Source organism: Salmo trutta, chromosome 13 (genome assembly GCF_901001165.1).
Source record: "Salmo trutta chromosome 13, fSalTru1.1, whole genome shotgun sequence".
In the NCBI taxonomy this organism is placed as follows: Eukaryota; Metazoa; Chordata; class Actinopteri; order Salmoniformes; family Salmonidae; genus Salmo; species Salmo trutta.
In genome coordinates, this window is record NC_042969.1 from 584,021 (window position 1) to 605,552 (window position 21,532).

General features: G+C 45.2%; 1 pseudogene; it reads left to right on the forward strand.

Moving 5' to 3' along the window:
* The window catches only part of LOC115205047 (multidrug resistance-associated protein 5-like), a 49,992-nt pseudogene extending 32,903 nt beyond the window's left edge, over positions 1-17,089 (forward strand).
* Positions 17,090-21,532: the final 4,443 nt, after the last annotated feature.

Below are 21,532 nucleotides of genomic sequence, written 5' to 3' on the forward strand. Positions count from 1 at the left end.
TTGGTCCCCTCATTGCGACGGTCGTTACAACCACAATAAACAAAGTTCAAATGCAGAGACTCCAAGACCATTGAGTGCTTTTGAAGTGACAGGTTGGCGTGAAATCTGTAGGCTAATCTAATTCACCCATTACAAACAGCCTATGTGAATGCAGCCCTACACGCAGCCCTACACAGCCGTTTTACCAAAATAATGCAAACTAAATGCTGAAAGTAATAGCCTAGTTGTTTATGCATGCAAACAAGAATACTGAATAGCAGTTTGGCTTAGAATACTGCGAATGCGAACAAATGATTGCCAACAGAAGAAAACAGAGGTACCAATTTAAGCCTAGCAAACAAAATATCAGATTGATAAATGCATGACACAATCTATATTTAGGCTAGTTACATTAACAGTAAACAAACACAGTGAACAAAAGACAAATGGAGATCCAAATAACCAAAGCATAGCCTGCAGCCTAGTGAGACGTAGCCATGCACTGCTGTCTTACCAAATAAATAGGCCTATAGGACTGCCTCAAACATGTAAAATCATGGCGCTCATGAGTTCAGCAACACGTTGTGATATTGCACAATACACTTCTGTGGATCAAATTCCACCCACGTAATCAATTAAGCAATGCCAGCCTACCATAAACACGTTTCCAACACGTACAGTTCCACAAAAACCAACTAAGAGAACCATAATGATGAAACGCACCATGGTATAAGGCACCATGTAGTTATACCCAGGGGTGTCATTTGGGTCCTTGCATTTGAGTTATATTAAATTATGCTTATCACAATATACTAGAGCTGTTCCGGTGACCGCCACACTGGCAGTCATGAGTCATCACCGCAGTAAAATTCCACGTGATCGTTGAGTCATGGTAATCTCCTGTAATGCACTCTGTACATGCTTTAGTAGTACCCAACTCACTTAGGACCATCAGGTCCTAATGGCCTGGTACTCAGGGCTCTATTGTCCCTCTAACCACTCTGACATCAATGCAAATTCAATTCAATGCGCACTCTCTCCGGAATGGGAAAAATATCCTTTCTGTTTTATTCAGCGAAGTTCAATTATATTCTTCTAACTATAAAATTATATAATATAAAATGTAATGGGACTTATAAGTATATATTGTCAGCTAATTGAACACGCCTACAGGCTATGGCATGGAGCATAGCCATCCATGTAGGCCAACTCATATTCTGTTTTTCTGAAATATTTTTTTTCATATCCTAATGTGTCTTTAGACCTGACTAAAATAAATAATGAATTTATTGTGATGTTAATTGCAGTCAACTACCGTGAGACTTGGCAGTCTTGTGTATGACAATAACCGGCTGACAAAATGTCATGACTGCCACAGCTCTACGCTATACCACAATAAGTTCAAATTCCTAGAACATTGAGTGTGAAGTGACATGTAGGCACAAAATTGCTGTTGCGCTCTATCAGTACCATGGACGGTGCCCTATACACTAAAGCAAGGCCATTGAAAACCTGTAGGCCTATAGACTGGCTAAGGATGTCATTTTGCCATCCCATACCCTAGGTTTTTGCTGAAATAATGCCACTGGCTATACCACCAAGATTTGGATACAAACCAACCAGCTCAATATTCTTACCTTTTCAAAAGAGTTCCAGCCTCCTTGATGCTCTGTGGAACTTCCTGGGTAATCGATCATAACGTTCTCCCTGAAATCTTCTTGTAAGATCCCCCTCAAATGCCAGCTGGATTAGTTGAGCTTTCCTCAGGTGTATCATGCTTCTCCTGTCATGACTGAACACGTTTGTCAAAGTGGGAAATATATTCTCGCATGTAGCTGTGTACGCCCCAAAAGTCAATCCATGTGTCAGTGCGGTCAGCACGATTGGCATAGTGGAAAAATGCCCAGAATATTGTTGCAGGATATCAAGTGAAGTCCATTTGTCCTCATTGGAGCCGGAGTGGGCGATTTCAGTCTACAAAAACTGCTGAGCGACACTAAACTCAGCTTCCGTCAAATCTGTTTTGTTTCTTTCACCTTTTCCACATCTAGAAAGTCATGGCACTCTGGGTCAAATGCTCACAGGGCCTCCACAAGTTGGCTGTGTTCACTGAATTGTTCTGACATTTCACCAATGTTTGCATCCAAGAACAAGCTAGCTAGCATTAGCAACATAGCATATGTGTCATATGGGTGTTAGTATGTGTACATAGCTGTGTATGCTGGGAACGATTCTCTAATCTCTACTGCTATTATGTTTTGCATTTGTTGCGTCTGGGTGTTTGGTAAAGCTTTCCTGAGTGCCGACAATCTGTTTACCAGAGTTATGACTGTTTCGATGTATTTGTTATGTTTATGTTGTGTCTGGCTCCTTGTTCGAACACATCTGTGTTTCTGTCTGACAGTGCACTGTTCGGGCTGCCTCGGTGCTCCACGACAAGCTATTCCACCACCTCATTCTGAGCCCCATGCGCTTCTTTGACACAACACCTCTGGGCCGCATCCTCACCCGCTTCTCCCGTGACATGGACGAGGGTGAGGCACCCAATGATTTGCCTTGACTTCATACTCAGCGCACTGAGTATGGTCAGGGCGTGACATTACCCCCCCCCCAAAGGTGCGGACTACGGCCGCAAAACCTGAAACCAAATGGGGAGGGTAGGGGGGATGACTAGTGTCGGCCATGGAGCTGGGTTGAACGCCACGCCTGGACTGGGAACCGGCACCGAGGAAGGCTCCAGCCATGGAGTTCGGTTGGATGCCGCGCCTGGACTGGGCACCGGCGCATGGAGCTGGGTTGGACGCCATGCCTGGACTGGGCACCGGCGCAGAGGAAGGCTCCGGCCATGGAGCTGGGTTGGACGCCGTTCCTGGACTGGGCACCGGCGCCGAGGAAGGCTCCGGCCATGAAGCTGGGTTGAAGGCCGCGCCCGGACTAGGCACCGGCACCGAGGAAGGCTCCAGCCTTGGAGCTGAACTGGACACTGTGTCTGGTCTAGGCACCGGCACAGAGGAACGCTCCGGCCTTGGAGTGGGACTGGGGAGGCGCACTGGAGGCCTGGTGCGTGGAGGCGGCACAGGTGGCACCGGACTGGTGACACGCACTTCAGGGCGGGTGCCGGGAGCTGGCACAGGTGGATCCGGACTGGTGACACGCACTTCAGGGCAAGTGCGGGGAGCCGGCACAGGACGTACCGGGCTGGGGAGGCACACTGGAGGCCTGGTGCGTGGAGCCGGCACAGGTGGCATCGGATTGGTGACACGCACTTCAGGGCGAGTGCGGGGAGCTGGCACAGGACGTACCGGCTGGGGAGGTGCACTGGAGGCCTAGTGCATGGAGCCGGCACAGGTGGCACCGGACTGGTGACATGCACTTCAGGGCGAGTGCGGGGAGCTGGCACAGGACGTACCGGACTGGGAAGGCACACTGGAGGCCAGATGTGTGAAGCCGGCACAGACTTCACCAGACTGCTGACAGGCTTTTCAGGTCGAATGTTGAGCAGAACACACTTGACCAACATCTCTCTCATCTCTCTCTCTCCCAACTTCTCTATCGCCTCCCTGACAGTCTCTGGCTCTTTAGGGTGTGTACGGGGAGCTGGCACAGATGGCACCGGTCTGATGACCCGCTCTTCCTCTCTCCGCTGCTCCGCCGACCACCCCCCGTGCCCCCCCAAAACAATCTTGGGTTTTCTGTGGCCACTGTCCCCGGCGTCGTCGCTGTCCTTCCCCCTTCCTTGGTGTCTCCTTCCAAGGAAGGGTCTCACATCCGGACATGATTTCCTCCCATGTCCAAAACTCCTTAACCTCCATAACACGCTGCTTGGTCCTGCGTTGGTGGGATATTCTGTCAAGGTCGTGAGGAGAGAGGCGCAGCGTGATTGGAGTTCCACATCTTTATTTTTGTGAAACTTAAACAAACCAAGAAACAAACAACGACCGTGAAGTACCGTAGTGCTACATGCACTCACTCAAAACACTAACACAATATCCCAACAAAGCAGGTGGCACCAATGATCCACTTAAATATGATCTCTAATTAGAGACAATGATATTCAGCTGCCTCTAATTGGGAACCATACAACCCAGCCACATAGAAAATCAATGACTAGAACACCCCCCTAGTCATGCTCTGACCTAACCACCATAGAGAATAGAGGGCTCTCTATGGTCAGGGCGTGACACAGTTGTTGTTTTCTCTCTCCCTCTCTGTATCTCTTTCTATCTCCCTTTTTCTCTCGATCTCTTTGTCTATCTCTCTCTCCCTCTCCATCCACAGTGGACGTCCGTCTGGCCATGCGTGCTGAGATACTGCTCCAGAACTTGACCATGGTGCTTTTATGCCTGGCCATGGTGTGCATCGTATTCCCCTGGTTCTTGCTCTCCCTCTTGCCCCTGGAAGCTTTCCTCCTCATTGTCAACCGCGTCTCCAGGTCAGGCTCCAACCAATCGATTTAGACGAGCGTGATTATGTTTGCTGTATGTGTGTGAGTGTGCATGCCTACGTGTGTTGATTAAAATATAAGAAGTGTAGAGATGGATTAGGGTTCTGTAGGTCTTTTGGGTAATATACAAAATCAGTGGGAAAAGAATCATGTTTGATTCACAAGATAGAAAAATTGCAGCTTTTGGGGAAACACCCAAACAAAAAGGTTGTTTACCCTGTATGGGTCACATCTAGCGTGATGAAATAAATGCGAAGAAGTAAATGTGATGAAATGGCGTGCAAAGTCAAAACTCAACATCTTCTCGAGATTTGATATTCAACGTGACTCATCTGAATCTCATCAAACTGGTTACCTCGTTTAAAAGCAAACCCAAAAAGCACCCTATTCCCTATATAGTGCACTACCTATGACCAAGGCCCACACTATATAGGGAATAGTGTGCCATTTGGGACACGAATCCTTTGTTGATATGGTTTACTTTGCCAGTTGGTATCGATAGATGAAGGTACCAACTGCATAAACATGTTTGTGTAGGAAACCTCAGAACAAGGACAAGTGTCATGTTGTTTCATGCTCTGTCCTTTTCCTGCCTCCCTCCCTCCACTTTATGAGAAAAAGGGATGATTCATTTATGGACAGATTTGTTATTCACGTGTGCAGCCAATCCTATCTATGGACCTAAAAGTAGAACTCCACCCCTCCTTTGTCAATAAACCCCTCTCTCGCGCGTCGTAGTCATGGTAGTGTGGGTGTGCGGCTCATAAAATCAGAAATGATTCTAGCGGAGCCCAGAAATGGCCCGAGCTGTGCCAGGAAATGGTTGTCCTGGGCAGAATTATACTCTGACTCCCTGTGTCCTCTCATCATATCATAGTCCACTAACCTGTCAGATAACTACACCGTCATTGGAGTTACAGGTTTACATGCACTTCGGTTGGAGTCATTAAAACTCGTTTTTCAACCACTCCACAAATTTCTTGTTAACAAACTATAGTTTTGGCAAGTCAGTTAGGACATCTACTTTTGTGCGAGTCATTTTTCCAACAATTGTTTACAGTCAGATTATTTTACTTATTATTCACTGTATCACAATTCCAGTGGGTCAGAAGTTTAAAAATCCCTGGCTTTAGAAGCTTCTGATAGGCTATTTGACATAATTTGAGTCAATTTGAGGTGTACCTGTGGATGTATTTCAAGGCCTACCTTCAAACTCAGTGCCTCTTTGCTTGACATCATGGGAAAATCAAAAGATATCAGCCAAGACCTCAGAAAAAGAATTGTAGATCTCCACAAGTCTGGTTAATCCTTGGGAGCAATTTCCAAACGCCTGAAGGTACCACGTTCCTCTGTACAAACAATTGTACGCAAGTATAAACACCATGGGACCATGCAGCCGTCATACTGCTCAGGAAGATGACGCATTCTGTCTCCTAGAGATGAACGTACTTTGGTGCGTTAAGTGCAAATCAATCCCAGGACAGAAGCAAAGGACCTTGTGAAGATGCTGGAGAAAACAGGAACAAATGTATCTATATCCACAGTTAAACGAGTCCTATATCGACATAACCTGAAAGACTGCTCAGCAAGGAAGAAGCCACTGCTCCAAAACTGCCATACAAAAGCCAGACTACGGTTTGCAACTGCACATGGGACAAAGATCGTACTTTTTGGAGAAATGTCCTCTGGTCTGATGAAACAAAAATAGAACTGTTTGGCCATAATGACCATCGTTATGTTTGCAGGGAAAAGGGGGATGCTTGCAAGCCAAAGAACACCATCCCAACCGGGAAGCACGGGGGTGGCAGCATCATGTTGTGGGGGTGCTTTGCTGCAGGAGGGACTGGTGCACTTCACAAAATATATGGCATCATGAGGGGGGGAAATTATGTAGATATATTGAAGCAACATCTCAAGACATCAGTCAGGAAGTTAAAGCCTGGTCGCAAATGGGTCTTCCAAATGGACAATGACCCCAAGCATGCTTCCAAAGTTGTGGCAAAATGGCTTAAGGACAGCAAAGTCAAGGTATTGGAGTGGCCAACACAAAGCCCTGACCTCAATCTTATGGAAAATGTGTGGGCAGAACTGAAAAAGCGTGTGCGAGCAAGGAGGCCTACAAACCTGACTCAGTTACACCAGCTCTGTCAGGAGGAATGGGCCAAAATTCACCCAACTTATTGTGGGAAACTTGTGGAAGGCTACCCAAATGTTTGACCCAAGTTAAACAATTTAAAGGCAATGCTACCAAATACTAATTGAGTGTATGTAAACTTCTGACCCACTGGGAATGTGATGAAAGAAATAAAAGCTGAAATAAATCATTCTCTCTACTATTATTCTGACATTTCACATTCTTAAAATAAAGTGGTGATCCTGACTGACCTAAGAAAGGGCATTTTTACTAGGATTAAATATCAGGAATTGTGAAAAACTGAGTTTAAATGTATTTGGCTAAGGTGTATGTAAACTTCCGACTTCAACTGTATAATGCAGTGTTTCTCAATCCTCTCCTTGATCCCCATCCCTAGATACTTCACAAGGCTGTTGTAGAAAAAAGTGTGTTTTGTGCTCAAACATTGTTGGCTGGGAGTCACAGAGTAGAGATTCGAGAAATGCTGAGTGAATGTACTTCTTTTTTTACCATCCTTAAAGTGGTGCTCTGGTATGTTTATATGTAATAGACTTGACGTTCCACTTCCTGATTGTCTGACTAGGGTTCTGATTCGTGAACTGAAGCGTCTAAAGAACATCAGCCAATCACCTTTCACCTCGCACATCACCAGCAGTCTCCAGGGGCTGTCCACCACTCACGCCTATGGCAGAGGAGACAACTTTTTGAACAGGTGAGAACAGAATTGGCAAGACAAAAGATTTATGTGCCTTTATACGGGGTATGGTAGTAGTGGCCAGGCACACCGGTGGGTGTCAAGAACTACGACGCTGCTGGGGTTTTCACAATCAATAGTTTCCTTTGTGTATCAAAAATATTTCCACCACCAGAAGAACATCCAGCCAACTTGAAACAACTGTAGGAAGAATTGGAGTCAACATGGGCCATCATCCCTGTGGAACACTTTCGACACTTTGTAGAGTCCATGCTCCGACTAATTAAAGCTGTTCTGAGGGCAACTCAATATTAGGAAGGTGTTCCTAATGTTTTGTATACTCAGTGTATAGTGTTCATAGGAAGACACGTCCTTTATCTGTCATTAGAGGTAAACTAATATATAACGTTTAAAGTTAGACACTTCATTTATCTCTCACTAACAGTACACTAATATATAGCGTTGCTAGGAAGACACTTCCTTTGTCTGTCATAGGACGTGTGTTCAAACACTGTTAAGACATTGGTTTTGACAGTTCATTTCTAATGAGCTTAGCCCACCAGAAGTCTACCAAATGGCACAATTAATAATGAGTTAACGTCCCTAAGTAACATTTCCTGGAGTTTGAGTTAAGTAGCATTTAATTTCTGCTGAGCTAATGTGGGTACTGGGCAGCCTCTATCATACAAGTTGGTTAGGGAAGCCAGCCTCCCATTGAAACCCATGTGTGCCAGGCAGGCTTATAGGTGAGGAGAGTAGAAGCCTGGCTAGCACAGCACATATGTCCAGGTTACTAGACCCTTAAAGGGATACATCGGAATTTTGGCAATGAGGCCCTTTATCTACTCCTCTAAAGTCAGATGAACTCGTGGATACAATTTTTTTGAAGGAATTTCCTCGCAATGATGCTAGTTAGAATTGGCTCGCGAAACTACCTCTAACTTCCTTCATACTAGACACAGAGACATAAAAATGATCATTGACAAAATCCCGAAGTATCCCTTTAATGCATATGTTCTTGGTTCAACATGTTTGGCTTGGCCTCCCTCAACTCTCACCAAGTCCCTTGTTATTGGCCCTTTGACTCTCACCAAGTCTGCTATTTGCCCGTTGACTGACTAAGTCTGTTATTGGTCTGTTGACTTCCACGAAGTCTGTTATTAGTCTGTTGACTGTCACTAACCGTTCTTAGTGGTTTATCGCTGTGTATCTCAGGTACCAGGCTTTACTGGACACCAACCAGGCCTCCCACTACCTGTTTAGCTGTGCTATGCTCTGGCTGGCTGTACAACTGGACCTCATCAGCATGACTCTCATCACCACCGTAGCCCTGCTCATCGTTTTCATGCACAATCAGATCCCCTCCAGCCTACGCAGGCTTGGCTATATTCTACGCCGTGCAGGTACACATACACACGCATGGACGTACACACACGCAAATGCACACACATGTAAACATGCACACACAATGTTAGAGTTTATCTTTGCTATGGTTTAATTATTTTGACTGCCCCTTTAATGGAAAGGTTTTTATGAAGGCTTTTTGATGTCTAATTTAAAATTTCACTGTGGGATTACTACAAGCGTGGGAAGGAGCTCCCTCTTAGGGAACTATGAATTGAAATTGATTGAGCTGAATGGAGAAGTATAGCCTTATCAGCATATCTGTCTATAGGGGTCGTAAAGGTTTATGGTTTGTGCTGCTCATTCATTCATAGGGTATCATTGCAAACTGGGATGAACACGAGTGTTGACGTGGGTCTAGGTTGATTGTAATAGGGTGTGCGGGTGTTAATCATTGACTTATCGCTTCTCTTGCTTTCATCTCTATCTCCCTCTCTGTCTCTCTCCTTCAGCTGACTGGTCTTTTTCAGTTCACTGTGAGGCTGCTGTCAGAGACTGACACTCACATCAGTGGAGAGGATCTGTCATTATATAAAGGTAGGTAGGTAGGTAGGTAGGTAGGCCTAATGACACCAGGGAGTGCTGCCAACAGTCGGGGGAAGGTTGTTGATTGGCTGAATCGAAAGTACACACATGCTGAGTCTGACACAAACACGCCTATAGATTTAAGGCAGGACACAAGCACAGATGAAGCAACAACACACACACTTACACAGAGACAGCATACTCGCAAGCAGGCCCACACACACAATACACATTCCTGCGCACGGTGCACCAACACAACATCCCAATAACACAATGACATCCCAGCAGGAAGCAGGTATAGAACCCAGTGTGTGGCCCGTCACACATCACAGCACATGACAGGACCTGTTTCACACCACCCATCAAACCATAAACCTTTTCTTAAAGCGCCAACAAGCTTTTAGAGATCTATAAATACATTTTTCTGTTAAAAAGGAGGTGGCTTCGCTTCTTGGGATTGGAGCTGCAGAGATCAACACTCAAGCACCAGTGATTTGGTAAATAAAAAAGAGGTCAGATGAAGCAGATGCTAAACTACAGGACTGTTTTGCTAGCACAGACTGGAATATGTTCTGGGATTCTTCCGATGGCATTGAGGAGTACACCACATCAGTCACTGGCCTCATCAATAAGTGCATCGATGACGTCGTCCCCACAGTGACACTACGTACATACCCCAACCAGAAGTCATGGATTACAGGCAACATCCGCACTGAGCTAAAGGGTAGAGCTGCCGCTTTCAAGAAGCGGGACTCTAACCCGGAAGCTTATAAGAAGTCCCACTATGCCCTCCGACGAACCATCAAACAGGCAAAGCGTCAATACAGGACCTAGATTGAATTGTACTACACCGGCTCTGACGCTCGACGGATGTGGCAGAGCTTGGAAAATATTTCAGACTACAAAGGGAAGCACAGCTAAATTACTTCTATGCTCGCTTCGAGGCAAGTAACACTGAAACATGCATGAGAGCATCAGCTGTTCCGGACGACTGTGATCACGCTCTCCGTAGCCGATGTGAGTAAGACCTTTCAACAGGTCAACATTCAGGGCCAGACAGATTACCAGGATGTGTACACCGAGCATGCGCTGACCAACTGGCAAGTGTCTTCACTGACATTTTCAAACTGTCTCTGACTGAGTCTGTAATACCAACATGTTTCAAGCAGACCACCATAGTCCCTGTGCCCAAGAACACTAAGGCAACCTGCCAAAATGACTACCAACCCGTAGCACTCACGTCTGTATCCATGAAGTGCTTTGAAAGGCTGGTTATGGCTCACATCAACACCATTATCCCAGAAACCCTTGACCCACTCCAATTTGCATACCGTCTCAGCAGATCCACAGAAGATGCAATCTCTATTGCACTCCACACTGCCCTTTCCCACCTGGACAAAAGGAACTCCTATGTGAGAATGCTATTAATTGACTACAGCTCAGTGTTCAACACCACAATGCCCTCAAAGCTCATCAGTAAGCTAAGGACCCTGGGACTAAACACCTCCCTCTGCAACTGGATCCTGGACTTCCTGACGGGCCGCCCCCAGGTGGTAAGGTTAGGTAACAACACATCCGCCACGCTGATCCTCGACATGGGGGCCCCTCAGTGGTGCGTGCTCAGTCCCCTAATGTACTCCCTGTTCACTCATGACTGCATGGCCAGGCATAACTCCAACACCATCATCAAGTTTGCCGATGACACAACAGTGGTAGGCCTGATCACCGACAACGATGAGACAGCCTGTAGGGAGGAGGTCAGAGACCTGGCCGTGTGGTGCCAAGACAAAAACCTCTCCCTCAACATGATCAAGACAAAGGAGATGATTGTGGACTACAGGAAATGGAGGACCGAGCACGCCCCATTCTCATCGACTGGGCTGTAGTGGAGCAGGTTGAGAGCTTCATGTTCCTTGGTGTCCACATCACCAACAAACTATCATGGTCCAAACACCCTAAGACAGTTGTGAAGAAGGCATGACAAAGCCTATTCCCCCTCAGGAGACTGAAAAGATTTGGCCTGGATTCTCACCTCCTCAAAAGGTTCTACAGCTGCACCGTCAAGAGCATCTTTATTGGTTGCATCAACTGCTCGGCAACTGCTCGGCCTCCGACCGCAAGGCACTACAGAGGGTAGTGTGTACGTCCCAGTACATCACTGGGGCCAAGCTTCCTGCCATCCAGGACCTCTATACCAGGCGGTGTCAGAGGAAGGCCCTAAAAATTGTCAAAGACTCCAGCCACCCTAGTCATAGACTGTTCTCTCTGCTACCGCACGCCAAGTGGTACTGGAGCGCCAAGTCTAGGTCCAAAAGGCTTCTTAACAGCTTCTACCCCTGAACAGCTAATCAAAGGGGTCCCCAGACTCCTATTTTATGCTGCTGATACCCTCTATTTATTATCTATGCATAGTCACTTTAACTCTACCTACATGTACATATTACCTCGACTAACCGGTTCCACCGCACATTGACTCTGTCCTGCTGCCCCTGCATATAGCCTCGCTATTGTTATTTTACTGCTGCTGTTTGATTATTTGTTACTTTTATTTTCTATTTTTTACTGAACACTTGTTTTTCTTAACTTCTTAAAGCATTGTTGGTTAAGGGCTTGTAAGTAAGCATTTCACTTTAAGGTCTACACCTGTTGTAGTCGGCACAAGTGACAAATAAAATGTTATTTGAAATTGGATTTAAAGAATTCTGTCAGACCTTGGAGGGCGAGGCACCGAGACAGATCAGTGGGCCATCCTCTCCTGCTCCCTGCTGGCCAGATAAGGGACAGATCTCCATCCAGGATGTGGAGATGTGTTACCAGGACAACCTGCCACTGGTGCTCAAGAAGCTCTCCTTTAACATCCTGCCAGAGGAGACCATCGGCATTGTGGGTTGCACAGGCTCAGGTACTTACCAGGTACTCAGGTACTTACCTTTATTCCCATGTATCATTTTACATCAGTAATGTTTCATTTTATAGTCCTATTTCCGCTGGTGTTTACCTGGTATTTACTAAGAAATAATGTAATAACGATGGTGTCGAATTACATTTACATTTTAGTCATTTAGCAGACGCTCTTATCCAGAGCGACTTACAGTAGTCAATGCACACATTTCATAATTTTTTTTCTTCTGTGCTGGTCCCCCGTGGGAATCGAACCCACAACCCTGGCGTTGCAAACACCATGCTCTACCAACTGAGCTACAGGGAAGGCTGATTGTATTGGTGTTTATTTTTGAATGATTCTCATAGAAACAAAGAAGTAATCATTATCCAGTTAACCACATCATCATGTGAAGATTACAGTTATCATGTATCTGAACTAATCATAGGTATGCTGAGTAGTTCACTCACAACCCTGTTACTATCTATCCAGGGAAGTCCTCACTGGGCGTATCTCTCTTCAGATTGGTGGAGCTGACTGGGGGCTCCATCACCATCGACTGCATCAACATTGCCCAGATAGGATTAGATGACCTGAGAAGCAAGCTGTCAATCATTCCCCAGGAGCCCGTTCTCTTCATTGGCACCATCAGGTATGTATGAATGATTTACCTAAATTTCCCCTAGGTACAGATCTAGGATCAGCTTCCCCTCCCCCAATCCTAACCTTAACCATTAGTGGGAAAATGTACTGACCCCAGATCAGTGTCTGATTCTTTATTCTTATTTTGTCTTACCAAATAGGTCCAATCTGGACCCATGGAATCAATACTCAGATGCCCAGATCTGGGATACACATATAACAGGGATGGTAAGTAGGGATAGATGGTCAATGGAAACATAAATAGAGTGATTCAGTTTGACCCCAAATATAATGATAAATGTCTGTTTAAAAATTTAAAGTAGTCTTTGTTTAGTTTTTTAATTTTTTTAAAATTATTTATTACAAAAAACACAAGGAAGAGGTAACATTAAAGTATTAGAACATGAAGGACAAACAATACAGCATCAAGACACTATCAAACATGTATCAGTCTTTCCACAACAGAGCCATCCTTATGATTGAGGGTGCATGTGCATGATAGTGATATAAAATATATGTCATAGTTTCCTTTTTCATGATCACAACCTTGTGAAACCCGAACCCTCCAAGATCCCCCCACAGTTCCCCAAAAGCTGTCCCTCAACCGTTCGAGAACCCTCCCACAGTCCCCCCTCGGAAGAAAAAAATAAAAAAATAAAATGAATTCCATTCCCCACCCCCAAGAACCCCCCAATGCACCAACAACCATGAGAATGAATTAAAGAGAAAAAAGGAAAAAACTGAAGAAAACAGCAAACAACAATGCAATTTTTTTTACCTAAATAATACATTTAAAACAAAGGCCATCAAGGACAACTGAAATCATAACAGCAATGCCTATTTTATATGTTTGTGTGCATGTCTGGCACTATTACATGTATGTGTGTGTTCTTGTATGTGTTTATTTGAATGAGAGTGTGTGTATATGCATGTGTACAAACACCTGCACGGCATCAGCCTCAGGCAAACCGGCATTAGTTGTAAAAACACTGCCACTTAGTGTCATTCAAATGTACTTTTATTATGTTTTATTTAGACTTTTTTTTCACATACCAACCCTCAGCCCATCCCATTCCCTCAGCCCATCCCATCTATATCTGCTGGCCGCCCACTTTGTGTTTCTACGCAACACATATCTTTCAACTATGCTATGATGTTTAACGTACAATTTCAATCTATCTAATCGAATAGAATCTACAGATTGCGAGTTGAAGATAAATACTTTTACTAAGAGTATTAGTATATTAGTAATTGACTGACCCGGTCTCTCCAGATCTCCTAACAGTACTATTTCTAGGGTTCATTTTAGATCAATGCTATGCATTTTCAGCCATTCCTGAACCTGAGACCAGAAACAGGCTACCTGAGGGCAATACCAAAATAAATGGTCTATTGATTCTGTATCCTCACAACCAAATCTGCAGAGCTTCGATGATTTTATGCGCCAAATATTCAACATTTTGTTGGTGGCAAGAATTCTATATAATAATTTTAGCTGAAAAGCACAAAGTCTTGAATCTTGCGTTGTTTTATATATCAACTCGTACACCCTGTACCATGGAATCGGTACATCAAAAATCTCTTCCCAACTATTTTGCTATCTGTATGGCACAGTTGTCAACATCCTGGTCCTCAAATGAAACTGGTATACTTTCCTATTTATGCTATTTTTATTCCTCCGCCAGTTTTGATCCTTTATATTGGGCAGACAGACCAGTTCCCTACCTCTTCCCGCTGCCACCTGCCTCCTCCATTTTTGGGGCAATGCTGTAATCAATTGGTTGTACTCTTGGATTGAGCAGACCTTCCCGTACAATTCTGATAACTCCTTGAAGGACATAACTCTACCATTACAATTTACAATATAATTTAAGAACAAAATACCCTTTTCAAACATCTTTCCCATAAGTACAGGTATTTTATCAACCAGCACATTTGAGTTCAGCCATAATATTTGTTGTAATATTTGTCCTATCTTTTCAGGGGGATGAAATTAAAATTGTAGCCAGCTCTGAAATGCTTGTTTGAAAAAGACAGATACTTTGAAAAAAGTATCATTTTCAATTAATCAAAAATGAGACATGGCAATCTGCACAAAGGCAAAAATGCCATTTTTAAACAATGGATAAGCTTTTGTTATTAATCTAGTAGTCTTTATGTTGGCATCATAGTATATATGCATTGCCTTATACATCTTCAGATAAAGTGTTTTTACTACTGAGAGTAATTGATAACAAATCCTAGACCTGTTTAAGATTAAATATCCCCTCTAGAGATGTTTGAACAGTTGAAAAACGATATCTGTGGATTGTGTTTTGACTCCATTTTGTCTACCATCATATTCCAATCAGCCAACTGCACCATTCCCTCCAGTCTGAGGTGACAGAAAACGGAGCTAACTTCTCAGTAGGAAAGGGACAACTACTGTGTGTGGCAAGAGCACTGCTTAGACACAGCAAGGTAAACGCACGCACACACACTAGTGTCACGTCTCTTTCTCTCCACACCACACACACACACACACAGTACAATAGATGAGGGCAGTTAGATTTATTTTATTTTCTGTTACCACATAGGAAAGCTTGTGTGCCTCACATCCTACTTTTTGAGGTTGTCACATAAGAACATTGAGAATGTAAGGCAGCAACTTCCCAAAGGCGTAACATTGCCACCACATGGCTTCTATTGTTATTTCACTTTGATTCTGTAGAATGCAGTTGGAAATACAAACAACTGAGGATGACAAGACGTAGCATTTAGGGACTAGTCTTAAATTAGTTATAACACTCCTTAAGATTATAATATTTATGTCCATATTCAAAGAACCAACACTGTTTTTCCATTCTTTACAATATTACAACTTCCTTATTCTACCAACCTTAGAGATTGAACCATTTTCTGCAAAGTGTGCTTAAATGTGACATGTGTTGGGGGTTGCCAGATCTTGCTGTTGGACGAGGCGACGGCAGCCATTGACACAGAGACAGACCTGCTGATTCAGGAGACCATCCATGAGTCATTCAGCAGCTGCACCACGCTGATCATCGCCCATCGCCTCAATACTGTGAGGAGCTGTAACAGGTTCATGGTGTTAGACCAGGGACAGGTGGGTCTTCTGCACCATAGAAATATACAATGTCTCAAATGGCACCCTATTCCCTATGTAGTGCACTACTTTTGACCAGGGCCTATACGGTTCTGGTCAAAAGTAGCTCAAATCTATTGAATCATACTAAACAAAATATTTGATATACTACAGTATACTTAAGGGCACATTTCTGTTGTGAGTCAAAATACTTGTTGGTCATAAAATACTTAATTTATTTTCTTAATTCCATAACAGATGTTGGAGTTCGACACCCCTGCTGCCCGGCTGGCAGACGTCAACTCCAGATTCCAGGCCATGTTCGAGGCATTTGACGGCAAGCTCAGTAACCCCAGTCAAATGGGTACAAAGGAGCTCTTATAAAACAGGCAATGCAGCAGAGGACCTCACTTGCACAAACTTTGAAGATAAACATCTCAATCTTTCCATGAAGCGAGGAAGATGTTATTTTAAAGGGCAATAGTAGAGGTTCTTACAATTGCTGCTAAATCTAGAGAGGTCTGTTGATATCAAAAATCAATGATGTCTTCATGACAATGATGACAATGTTCCAAAAGATGCATCAAAGATGTGGATCTAAGGAAAGTTGGGAGTGTCATACCTGCTGACCTTTGCTGCTGTGTGGAAAGAGAGAATTTCTCTGAGGCCAAAAAGCAAGTGCAAACAAAGGGGAACATAGCCATGACACTACAGTGGCACTTTAAATTCCATGATAATGTTGCTTCACCCTCTCTCTACAGGGTTATCAATGAGACTCGGAAGATAACATTCTATATGTGTTTTACTGATATAATTAGAAGGAAACCTACAGGTAAGTGCCAAAATAAAGGAAACACTAACTTTAAGTGTCTAGGGCCACCACAAGCCGCCAGAACAGCTTCAGTGCACCTTGGCATAGATTTTAAGTGTTGGAACTCTATCGGAGGGATGCGACACCATTCTTCCTCAAGAAATTCCATCATTTGGAGTTTTGTTGATGGTGGTGGAAAATGCTGTCTCAGGCGCCGCTCCAGAATCTCCAATAAGTGTTCAATTGCTCGACTTTGCTTTTTTTATGGGTATTTTTACGTTAATTATTACTTTGTTTGCTCTGAATGATTGTGAAATTTCCTATTACCGACAATTACTTCTGGATCATGAATCAGAAGCAACACACTTCAACCTCCCAGATATGGCTTACTACATTCACTCCTTTGTTCCCCACAGAGCAGGCTTACCTGTTGCTGCTGACCAAGATGACCGAAGGCAATGCCGGTGAGGAAGTAAAGGGCGACTGCAAGGGGTATGCTTCCTCGTCAAGAATTCCTGGTGTAACGAAGTTGAAAACTTCTCGAGCTCCTTTTGCCCCGACCTGGAGTTTCCGATGCTAAAATACTGACCCCGCTATATGCTGAGGGAATTCACTTGTGTCATTAACACTGCTGTGTACGTCCTGCCATAAGCAAATACCAAGGCGGTACTCAGCGAACTGTAGAAGAACATTAGCCAGCCAGAATCCTCTCACCCGGGAAGCAGTCTTTATTGTCGCGGGTGATTTTAACCAAGTACGTTTAAAACAAATATTTTTCTTCTGACATCTTCAACCTGTCCCAAGCCGTAGTCCCCACCTGCTTCAAGGATACCACCATCGTCCCAGTGCCCAAGAAAAACAAAGTGATTTGCCCAAATTACTATCGCCCGTCGCACTCACCCCGGTCAACATAAAGTGCTTTGAGGCTAGTCATGGCCCACATCTTGGCCAGCATGCCAGGCACACTTGACCCACTCCAATTTGCCTACTACTCCAACAGATCCACAGAAGATGCCATCCAGGACATCTACTTGAAATGGTGCCTGAGGAAGGCTTGCAGCATCATCAAGGACCCCACACACCCCAGCCACTCCCATACCGTCAGGCAGATGATATCAGAGCAACATATCAGAGACAGTTTCTGTCTACAGTGCCTTCAGAAAGTATTTATACCCTTTGACTTATTCCACATTTTGCTGTGTAACAACCTGAATTCCAAATTGATTCAAAATATTTATTTTCTCAGCAATCTAAAACAACGACAAAGTGAAAACACGTTTTTAGAAATGTTTGCAAATGTTTTGAAAATAAAATACAGCAATATCTCATTTAGATATGTATTCACACCTCTTGGTCAATACTTTGTATAAGCACCTTTGGCAGCGGTTAGAGCTTTGAGTCTCTCTGGGTAATTCTCTTAAGAGCTTTCCACACCTGGATTGTTCAACATTTTTATATTATTATTTTCAAAATTCTTCAAGCTCTGTCAGATTGGTTGTACACAACCATTTTCAGGCCTTGCCATAGATTTTCAAGTAGATTTAAGTCAAAACTGTTACTCGGTCACTCAAGAACGTTTACTGTCTTCTTGGTAAGCAACTCCAGTGTAGATTTGGCCTTGTTTTAGGTTATTGTCCTGCTGAAAGGTGAATAATCTCTCAGTGTCTGGTGGAAAGTGGACTGAACCAGGTTTTCATTTAGTATTTTCCCTGCTCAGCACCATTCCGTTTCTTTTTTATCCTGAAACACTCCCCAGTCCTTAACAATTACAAGCATACTCATAACATGATGCAGCCACCACTATGCTTGAAAATATAGGCAGTGGTACTCCGTAATGTATTGGATTTGACCCAAACATAACACTTTGACAAAGAAATTCACTTTTATGTCCTGAATACACATTTTTCTGCAGAATTGCTTTACTGCCTTGTAAACAGGATGCATGTATTGGAATATTTTTATTCTGTACAGGGTTCCTTATTTTCACTCAGTCAATTACATTTACATTTACATTTAAGTCATTTAGCAGACGCTCTTATCCAGAGCAACTTACAAATTGGTGCATTCACCTTATGACATCCAGTGGAACAACCACTTTACAATAGTGCATCTAAATATTTTAAGAGGGGTGGGTTAGAAGGATTAGTTTATCCTATCCTAGGTATTCCTTAAACAGGTGGGGTTTCAGGTGTCTCCGGAAGGTGGTGATTGACTCCGCTGTCCTGGCGTCGTGAGGGAGCTTGTTCCACCATTGGGGTGCCAGAGCAGCGAACAGTTTTGACTGGGCTGAGCGGGAACTGTGCTTCCTCAGAGGTAGGGAGGCGAGCAGGCCAGAGGTGGATGAACGCAGTGCCCTTGTTTGGGTGTAGGGCCTGATCAGAGCCTGAAGGTACGGAGGTGCCGTTCCCCTCACAGCTCCGTAGGCAAGCACCATGGTCTTGTAGCGGATGCGAGCTTCAACTGGAAGCCAGTGGAGAGAGAGGAGGAGCGGGGTGATGTGAGAGAACTTGGGAAGGTTGAACACCAGACGGGCTGCGGCGTTCTGGATGAGTTGTAGGGGTTTAATGGCACAGGCAGGGAGCCCAGCCAACAGCGAGTTGCAGTAATCCAGACGGGATATGACAAGTGCCTGGATTAGGACCTGCGCCGCTTCCTGTGTGAGGCAGGGTCGTACTCTGCGAATGTTGTAGAACATGAACCTACAGGATCGGGTCACTGCCTTGATGTTAGTGGAGAACGACAGGGTGTTGTCCAGGGTCACGCCAAGGTTCTAAGCACTCTGGGACGAGGACACAATGGAGTTGTCAACCGTGATGGCGAGATCATGGAACGGGCAGTCCTTCCCCGAGAGGAAGAGCAGCTCTGTCTTGCCGAGGTTCAGCTTGAGGTGGCGATCCGTCATCCACACTGATATGTCTGCCAGACATGCAGAGATGCGATTCGCCACCTGGTTATCAGAAGGGGGAAAGGAGAAGATTAATTGTGTGTCGTCTGCATAGCAATGATAGGAGAGACCATGTGAGGATATGACAGAGCCAAGTGACTTGGTGTATAGCGAGAATAGGAGAGGGCCTAGAACAGAGCCCTGGGGGACACCAGTGGTGAGAGCACATGGTGCGGAGACAGATTCACGCCACGCCACCTGGTAGGAGCGACCTGTCAGGTAGGACGCAATCCAAGCGTGGGCCGCGCCGGAGATGCCCAACTCGGAGAGTGTGGAGAGGATGATCTTATGGTTCACAGTATCAAAGGCAGCCGATATGTCTAGAAGGATGAGAGCAGAGGAGAGAGAGTTAGCTTTAGCACTGTGGAGAGCCTCCGTGACACAGAGAAGAGCAGTCTCAGTTGAATGACCAGTCTTGAAACCTGACTGATTTGGATCAAGAAGGTCATTCTGAGAGAGAAAGCAGGAGAGCTGGCCAAGGATGGCACGTTCAAGAGTTTTGGAGAGAAAGGAAAGAAGGGATACTGTTCTGTAGTTGTTGACATCGGAGGGATCGAGTGTAGGTTTTTTCAGAAGGGGTGCAACTCTCGCTCTCCTGAAGACGGAAGGGACGTAGCCAGCGGTCAAGGATGAGTTGATGAGCGAGGTGAGGTAAGGGAGAAGGTCTCCGAAAATGGTCTGGAGAAGAGAGGAGGGGATAGGGTCAAGCGGGCAGGTTGTTGGGCGGCCGGCCGTCACAATACGCGAGATTTAATCTGGAGAGAGAGGGGAGAAAGAGGTCAAAGCACAGGGTAGGGCAGTGTGAGCAGGACCAGCGGTGTCGTTTGACTAGGCAAACGAGGATCGGATGTCGTCGACCTTCGTTTCAAAATGGTTGACGAAGTCATCCGCAGAGAGGGAGGAGTGGGGGGAGGAGGATTCAGGAGGGAGGAGAAGATGGCAAAGAGCTTCCTAGGGTTAGAGGCAGATGCTTGGAATTTAGAGTGGTAGAAAGTGGCTTTAGCAGCAGAGACAGAAGAGGAAAATGTAGAGAGGAGGGAGTGAAAGGATGCCAGGTCCGCAGGGAGGTGAGTTTTCCTCCATTTCCGCTCGGCTGCCCGGAGCCCTGTTCTGTGAGCTCGCAATGAGTCGTCGAGCCACGGAGCAGGAGGGGATGACCGAGCCGGCCTGGAGGATAGGGGACATAGAGAGTCAAAGGATGCAGAAAGGGAGGAGCGGAGGGTTGAGGAGGCAGAATCAGGAGATAGGTTGGAGAAGGTTTGAGCAGAGGGAAGAGATGATAGGATGGAAGAGGAGAGAGTAGCGGGGGAGAGAGAGCGAAGGTTGGGACGGCGCAATACCATCCGAGTAGGGGCAGAGTGAGAAGTGTTGGATGAGAGCGAGAGGGAAAAGGATACAAGGTAGTGGTCGGCGACTTGGAGGGGAGTTGCAATGAGATTAGTGGAAGAACAGCATCTCGTAAAGATGAGGTCAAGCGTATTGCCTGCCTTGTGAGTAGGGGGGAAGGTGAGAGGGTGAGGTCAAAAGAGGAGAGGAGTGGAAAGAAGGAGGCAGAGAGGAATGAGTCAAAGGTAGACGTGGGGAGGTTAAAGTCACCCAGAACTGTGAGAGGTGAGCCATCCTCAGGAAAGGAACTTATCAAGGCTTCAAGCTCATTGATGAACTTAAATGATAAGGATGTTAAGCTTAAAAGGGCTGGTAACTGTGACAGCATGGAATTCAAAGGAGGCGATAGACAGATGGGTCAGGGGAGAAAGAGAGAATGTCCACTTGGGAGAGATGAGGATCCCAGTGCCACCACCCCGCTCGGGGTGTGCGAGAACACGTGGGCAGACGAGGAGGGAGCAGTAGGAGTAGCAGTGTTAGCTGTGGAAATCCATGTTTCCGTCAGCGCCAAGAAGTCGAGGGACTGGAGGGTAGCATAGGCTGAGATGAACTCTGCCTTGTTGGCCGCAGACCGGCAGTTCCAGAGGCTGCCGGAGACCTGGA